An 8,480-nucleotide genomic window follows, 5' to 3' on the forward strand; every position below is an offset into this window, starting at 1 on the left:
TCAGCCATAAAGTTGGATCTGAACCTCAGAATGGCAAGATTTACAAACATGAGACTGGATCAAAATAAAATTCAAGCCATGACTTTTAATCACAGGCTTAAATTTCTGTTATGTCAGAAAAATACAGTTGAATATGTCATTTAATCTTCTAATTATTTTTTTGCTGATATTTGCAATTGTTGTAAAATAGATGATTTTGAAGAGAGCCAGAGAATGATCAAAATTCCAAGAAATGCATGATATTTACTTGTTCTACAATAAGATTGATGACTTTAAAAAATACCTTGCTAGAAATTTCATACACATAGTCATTGTGGATTACTTGTACTTATGGAAGAGAGGAAGAGTTATTGATACTGCTAACTGGTATGTGAAAGCATCATCTAATTATTCATTGTTTTGCAAGAGAAATAAGAGGATAAATATCCACAAATATACATTTTGTGTATCAGACAAATATTAATACAATTGAAAATCAAGCACTGTTGTGTTTAAAAATATAAATAAAGTAGTAAATTCATGACTGAATAAACATAAGCTGAGAACAAGAACATTATTTTCCCCTTTTACTGTAATTTCTGAAACTGTAGCTAGTATCATTTCTGAAGGAAGAAACATACAGCAGGAATAGATTTGGGGCTCTCAGGTTTCCAGAGCTTTTGAATAATAAGGAATCTTTACATCTCTACAACATCTATACAATACACCATTTTTCCTTGAAATTTTACTACTAAATACAATTGCTCTTTAGGTATCTTGAGATTGAAATTCAACTGAGGTCAAAACCCAGGAACTTGAGTTTCTTGATTCTAATCTAACAGGGACCCAAACAATTTGTAATTTGAGACTAATGGGATTCGTGTTCTAAAACTGTTCTATAGCTGAGTTCCTTGGGGTTAAATAAAACATACAAATTCTGAGACTAGCAAAATCGGCATATTGGAATAGTATAACTTCAGAACCAGTTTATCCACTTCGGGGTAAAGGTCAACTCAGGAATGTTGGAAAAGAGGAATAACTTTAATATTTTAAAAGTTTCTTATTACCAGCAAATTTTCAGCAGATATAGTGACCCCGTCTCAGTCCTGTTTTGGTATTATGTGGAGGCATCTGTATTTATGTCCCTTCTGTCAACGACAATGTTCCTCCATATTAAGTCCTAAGAATTCGCTTGTCTCTCTCACACATATCCGCCCTCATTGCGTCACAGAACACCAGTTTTCTCATTGTACCCAAATCATTAGGACTGGCCCCCACCACCGTAAGGACCTTCAGACTCTGGCGGAACTATCTGAAACTCCTCATCTTCCCTCCTTTCTCCAGTGAAATGTTTGTCCACCCACACTCTCCAGTTTAGCTGGTGGTGCCATGTATTGTCCAACCAGTTTCTAAAGCCAGAAACACGGAAATAATCTTAGAATCTTGTTTCTGCCTTTGTGATCTACATATATCTAATTCGTCAGTGAGTTTTGTCATTGTCATTGTTTTGTCAGCCTCCTAAATAACTCTCAAGTATATTTATTATGCTCGCATTTCCTTACCTAGTTGAAGTAGCATCATTTCTTGCTAGGATCACCGCAACGATATCCCTGTATTGTCTTTTCCCCCCTTTTTTCTATTACCCCCTCTATAGTTAGGGTGATTCTAAAATGAAAACGTGGGCATTTTATTGTCGTGTATAAGCCTTTGCTTTCTCCCCCTTTTCTGAACATTTTTCTCCACCATCTACCCCAAGGTCAGCATGACAGGGGCAGAGTAAGGAAGTTTACCATACAGTCTTCCCTACGGGGCTCTTACCGTGGCAAAGTGATTAAAATGACTGCCTAAAATTACCATTAATTTAATATAAATGAACAGAATTTAAAAAAAAAAAACTTTTTGTAACTTACGTTTTGTCATAAAGGAATATTTTAATAAACAGGAGTCACCATTTTTTCAACACACCAGATAATAGTGGTCTTACCCGATTATTTACAGTGAATCAAATATCAACAAGGCCAGAGTGAAGAGAAAAATGAAAAATTACATATAAATGGATTATAGTAAAGAGATTAAACTCGAGCCATTACCACCAGATTGCCTGGGTTTAAATCCCAACTTCGATATTTACTATCTTTAGAAATATGGGAAAGTAACTTAATTTGCCTGAATTTCAGTGTCCTTGTTTGAAAAGGGAGATAAAAATAATATCTCTCTCATAGGGCTGTACTGATAAATAAATGAGTTAAGACACAAAAAGTTCTTATAGCATGGTCCAGTACAGAGTAATCATCCAATAAATATTATAAATACTAGTAGTGGTTTTGAGATGAGTAAAATCCTCTAAATAAGAGTATTTTAGAACATTCAATATCTTTTAGAAATTAAGAAAAATGAACATCTCTGGACAAATGTTTTCTTGAGCAAAAGTGAACAATTATATGTGATCTCTTTCACAGAGGGTTTTTAACATTATAAATGAAACCAATTGTCATAGTTCTTTACCTTTTATTTCTGGAAGCGGTGAATTGCTGAAGAAAGATATATGAGAATTCTATGCAGCCTATATCTTGATCAGAATCATTTAGTCTTCAAAGTCTCCTTTTTTTTATTGTACAGAATGTATGGTATTAGATTTTAAGGACACTTTCTACCACCATAAAAATAATAACAATACCTCTGAGAAACATTAGCTTCAGATGAAATGGTTATAAAATCAGAAGACATTCTTATTAAATATAAAAATGATTTCTAAGAAGCCAGGCAAGCTCCAACAGCAATTTATATTTTATATATATATTTATATAGGCTTTATATAAAGCCTATTCGGTTAAGCTGTACAAATTTCAAGAGCGCAGTAGTATAATACATTTCAGCTGTTCATTTATTTACTAAGTATTTGTTTTGAGCTGTAATTATGATCACTACTTACCGCATTGGGAGGATCTGATTGTAACTTCATCTCCTGCCATCTCACCTGCTCTAGTCATTGTGGTTGTTTCTTTCCTTTTCTCAAATAAACTCAACGTCTTGCTCACTTTTTACCTGCTGCCTATTCTGTGAGGGATGCTGTGGTCACCGTGAAGTTTCTTCTCACCCTTCCAGTCTTCTGCTCAACATCCCTTTTGTTTTCTTCGTTTTCGTTTTTTGAAATTTTAAGTCCCGCTTACTAAGTTCAATGATGAAAGCTGTCAGAAGAATAGTCTCCTGAAATTACGTTTCCTTAGGAAAAAAATAAAAAAGGGAAAATCAAACGCCCTGAGCATTCCCACAGATGCGGTGGCAGTCAAGGCTCTCTGCAGATGGGGACAGCCTGTTGGTCACTTGAGTCACGCCCTGGGTCAGCAGGCTTCTACTCTGGGTCACCCTCACCCTCCAGCTCCAAGTCATCCCTTTCCTGGAACAAAGACTCGTCTACCTCCACACTGTTCCCAGCATCCTCTAAGAACCGGGCATCAGATGTGTCGAGAGTATCATGTTTCAAATAAGTTCCCCGCTTAATTTATTTTTTCCTGCTTGTTTCTCTTCTTTCATCCACTTTTTTTTTTAAATTACTGGGAGTTCTACGTCAAACTTGGCCTTCCAATTTAAGAAATTCTCAACTATAACAGGAGCACCATAGAGTACTTGCTTTTCTGCTTCTTCCACATCTTTTTTGTTTGTTTCTTTCTTTTCTTCCTCTCTTCTAGTTTTGATCTGATCTACTATTTCATGTAATTTTTCTTGCACAACTGTCACTAGAGTAAAGACCATCACTAGACCAAGATTTTGTCTAGGCTGTAATGCTAACTATTTTTAAATGCCTGAGACATCATTATCTTCTGGATTTTCCTGCGAGAGTATTTCATAAACGGGAGCTTCACCTGGGTGGTTTTCACAGTATGTGAACTTGAAGGTAGTCTGGACAGTTTCCTCATTTTCTCCAGCCCCAGATGGCACAGTAGCGGTGAAGCTGGGTGCATTTCCTGATAATCCTGTGAAGGGGTCTGGGTAGACAGACTCCAGAGCCTCCAGCCCGTTCCTCACCGTGATGTCATCGAGGCCTTTCCTGCTGTCCACGGGTGGCCCAGACACCCAGGCTGTGAGACCACGGCCACCCTGGGAGAGCTGGCAGCAGCTGGGCAGGCCAATCTCACCTTCCAGAGTAAGAATTTGTCCAAGTTTTAGGAAGCAGTTCTTCTTCCTGCCTTTCTCCTATTGTTCTATTCTCTGTCTTTTGTTCCCTTAGTGCCAATCAAATTACAATGTCAGCATTTTTTGTTAGTTTTAGTTTTTCTTTCTGTATTGAAGTTAAACTACGGGAAGGCAAAGGTTTACCCAACGCCTAGTATGTGCTCAATAAAAACATGTCAAGTAAGTGAATTCACACAATACGCTTTCTCATGAACACAAGGAAAGGAGCCACTATAGGGCAAAGAAAGCTTAAGATGGATGGTTTATCTTCTGTTGTTAAAGACATCACAAATGTTTTCCATCACAAGAAATCCCAAAATTGATTAAATGATTAAATAGAGAAGAAAAGGCAGCCATAACAAAGAAATACATACATGAGTACTAATTTGATCCTTCAATGACAATTGTTTCGAAGTTTAAAAGTAGCAAAAGGGCATCAAATTAACACCAGTAGATTTGACACAAATAACTTAAAATTTTTATAATCCAAAGTGGATGTAAAACAAAAATTTGAAACAAAATAAACTAGGAAAAATATTTAAAACACAAGGGGTAGGCAAAAGGTCAATTGTTAAGTTACAAATATGCCATGCAAATTATTAAGAACAACAAAATTATGTGAAAAATGAATGCATAATGGACCAGAAATACAATTCATATAAAATAGCCAGCAGTAACTGAGTGTGTACCATGGGCTGTGTGTGAAACACTGCATTTTGCTTTACCCATATTGCTTCACGTAATTCCCTGGCAGTCATATAGGTAGACATCATCATTGACCACATTTTATAGAGGAGGAATCTGAGGAACAGAGAGGCTAATTAATTTACTCAGCATTATACACCTTAGCAGTGAGACTAGATTCAAACCCGAAACTTTCTGACTTTAAAGGTCTAAATTATTAACTCTGGTAGATTGACAGTTCCAAAAAAGGGGAAGTATAAAAAGTAAAAAAAAACAAAAGCAACTCCACAAATAACTGAAGAATGTCCCTCTTGTCCTTTATCACTTCGACACACTCCCTTGCAAACCACAGCTTGGTTAAATCCAACCCTCCACCTACCCTGCTCCTGACCCCATGCAGCTGAACACACTATTTCTATCAGCATTCAAACATAGTGAAACTTCTCCTATTAAAAAAAGACTTCTCTTTTCCTCCTAGTTATCGTTCTATTTACTTACCCTTCTTTTGAAACAAAACCTAAAGAATATTTATACTTTTTCCAATTTATTCTCAATCTTTTTCTCCTAAATTCACTCATCTGGCTTTGACTTTTCCACTCTTCAGAAATTATTCTTTTGCCAGTGACCTGCTTTGGCTAAGTCTAGTGGGGAGCTTTCAGTCTTCATCATAGTACAACAATCTGTAGCATTTAACAGAAATGACCTCTGTTCATCCTGGATTAATTTTTTAGATACACTTGGTTTTCAGGACATCACACTCTTGATTTTTCTACTACCTCCAAAGTTATTCTTTTCCTTCTCTGTTGTCTGTTTCTCTTCTCACCAATCTCTTAAAGTTTGAGTGAGCTCTGTTTGGGAACTGTATGTTTTCTATCTAAATTCAATCCCTAGAAGATCCTATCCAGTCTCATCACCTCTATGTTGACAATATCCAAATTAATATTCCCATCCTAGATCTTTCCCCAGGACATTAAATCACATATAACTTTATAACTTCACACTTGATATCTCTACTTAGATATCTAATAGCTTTAAAACTCAAATATCTACAATTCAAAAAATTGTGTTACCCCACCCTTCATTCCCATCTCAAGTGAGAGAAACTCCATCCTTCAGTTGCTCAAAAAATTCTTTTTTTTCTCCATATTTCATTTGGGATGGTTTCTACTGCTCTGTCTTCAAGTTCATTAAACTTATCTTCTATTATGTGTAAACTGCCATTAATCTCATTCAATGTATTTTTCACCTCAGTCATCATAGTTTTCATTTCTAGAAGTTTGATTTGGATCCTACTTGGCATCTGTTTCATTCGTACTCACCTATTTGAACACATGTAATATAGTCATAATAACTGTTTCAATGTCATTTTATGCTAATACTAAAATCCGTGTTAGTTTTCATTGACTAAGTATCCTTCCTCTTGTGGGTTGTGTTTTCCTGCCTTGAGTAATATTTGACTGTATGCCAAACATTGTGAATTTTACCTTACAGAGTGCTGGATATTTTTGCATTCCTATGAATCTTCTTGAAGTTTGTTCTGGGATGCAGTTAAGTTACTTGGAAACAGTTTGATCCTTTCAGCCCTTGCTTCTATTATTTATTTATTTTTTTGGTAGAGGGTGGAGGGTGGTAAATCTTGAGCAGGGTTGAGTCTGGTTAATTATCCTCCAGTACTGAAGCAAGACCTTCCTACTCAATGCCCTGTGAATTGTGAGTTTCTCTAGTCTGGCTCATAGGCACAGTCACTGATACCAGTCCTGTGTGAGAGATGGCCAGTATTCCTTCTACCCATTTATATGGTTCTTTTCCTAGACTTGAGTATTTCCTCACACATTTGCTCTGATCAGTAATTTTCAACACTCAAGGGAAACCCTCTGTAGATCTTCATGGTTCTCTCTGTGTGCAGTTTTCTGCTTTCTGGCAGTGTGTCCTGTGAAATTGCTTGGTTTCCCTGAACTCTAAATTCCTTCTCCTTAACTCATAGGATTCTTCAGCCTCTGCTTCATTTATCTGTCCCCGCACTACAGTCTAGAAACTTTCTCAAAACTAGAGGACTCACTTCATTTGTTTCCTGCTTCTCAAGGATAGCTGTCCTCTATTGCCTGACGTCTAGTGCCTTTAAAAGTGCTGCTTTATGTTTTTTGTTTTAGATTTTTGCAGGAAAGAAACCTTTCAGGTGTGAGGGCAAATGACATCCCTGTTATCCCGGTTTGAATAGAAGAAAGGGTTACACCGTATTTTGTATTAAGTGAAGGAAATAAAAAGAGGGATAAATTAATAATATTTTCACATATACCCACTAGCACGTCTATGTGTTTCTTAACACAATATTGACTTCTCTTACATTTTTCTTCTTTAAGTTTTTCACATAATTTTATCTTCATATTTAGTCTTAGAATGTTTATTTCATTTAAATTTTGGTGAAATATATAAAGTAAGTTTACATTCATCTGAATAAATTAAAAGTGGGAAATAAAAGCATTACATTTTCTTTCCTTTATTGAATGGACCAATTCCATTTGCTCCTTAGGGATGGTAAGGAAATAGATTATCACTTGCAATCTGAGATACTTATATGGAACTAGTTTGTGAGATAATTCAAATTAAATTTCATCAAGAAATGAGTCTTACTGCCTAATCTTGATATCTAATATTTAATGTCGCTTGGGTAATTTACTAGAATCAAGCCCAATTTATTTTGTAAAATCCCAGTTAACACAGATATGGACAAATATGAAAAAGGATGATTAATTTTCAATCAGCAACAATACTCTCATGCCTTACTTCATTTGACAGATTATTGACTTAGAAAGAAATTAAAAATGACTTCATGTAATTCCCTCATTCTTATGTGTGTCTGCAAAATTACAAACGTACCAAACAATACAGACAATATAGACAATAGAAGTAAATGAAAGTTAATGATCCATTTTGATTGGTGTTATCAGGACAAAATTAATATTTTATGGACTGAAAAAAATGTGCTTTGTGATGATTTAGTGGGAAGTGCACTCAAGTTGGACAAATAAATTTAGACTTAGCATGTGTTTGGGTCTAAGAAAGTTACTCACATTCTCTGGGCAGAAGTATCCTCATCTATGAAATAGCAACATTAATAAATAATATTAATAAACATTGATAAATAATTAACAATTAATATATAATACATAAATAATTAATAAATTCACAAATTTGCTGTGAAAATTGAGGTGATACATATTACGGTTTTATATATGCATACTCGCTACATATTCATTTTATATTACTAAATATTCTAATACTTTATACTGTGTTCTAAAAGCACATACTATGAGTTATGGCAGCCTGAAAGTATACCTTCTCAGCCAATGTACATTCAACTTCCCCAATGAGGAAAACATTCTTTCTGACATGTGAGGATTCAAACATCATTCTCCCTATGATTGAGCATTAATGAACACATGCTATTATTTAAGAAGAAATTTTAAGCATTTCAAAGAAAAATAAAACAGTCTTCAGAGAGACATGTTCCCAATGGCTATACATAAAATAGTCTTGAGACAATTGGAACTATTATTGCACAAAGAATTATCCTAGGGAAAAAAAAATCAAACATCAACTAAAATTCAATGCTGAGGCAGGGCATAAAAAAAAAAATTCAATGC

The 8,480-nt window shown here is 35.1% G+C and overlaps 1 pseudogene; it reads right to left on the reverse strand.

The window, feature by feature from the left end:
- Nucleotides 1–3,265: 3,265 nt before the first annotated feature.
- The window catches only part of LOC105806681, a 7,224-nt pseudogene continuing 2,009 nt past the window's right edge, over nucleotides 3,266–8,480 (reverse strand).

This window comes from Propithecus coquereli, unplaced genomic scaffold (genome assembly GCF_000956105.1).
Source record: "Propithecus coquereli isolate 6110/MARCELLA unplaced genomic scaffold, Pcoq_1.0 Scaffold143, whole genome shotgun sequence".
Classification (NCBI taxonomy): Eukaryota; Metazoa; Chordata; class Mammalia; order Primates; family Indriidae; genus Propithecus; species Propithecus coquereli.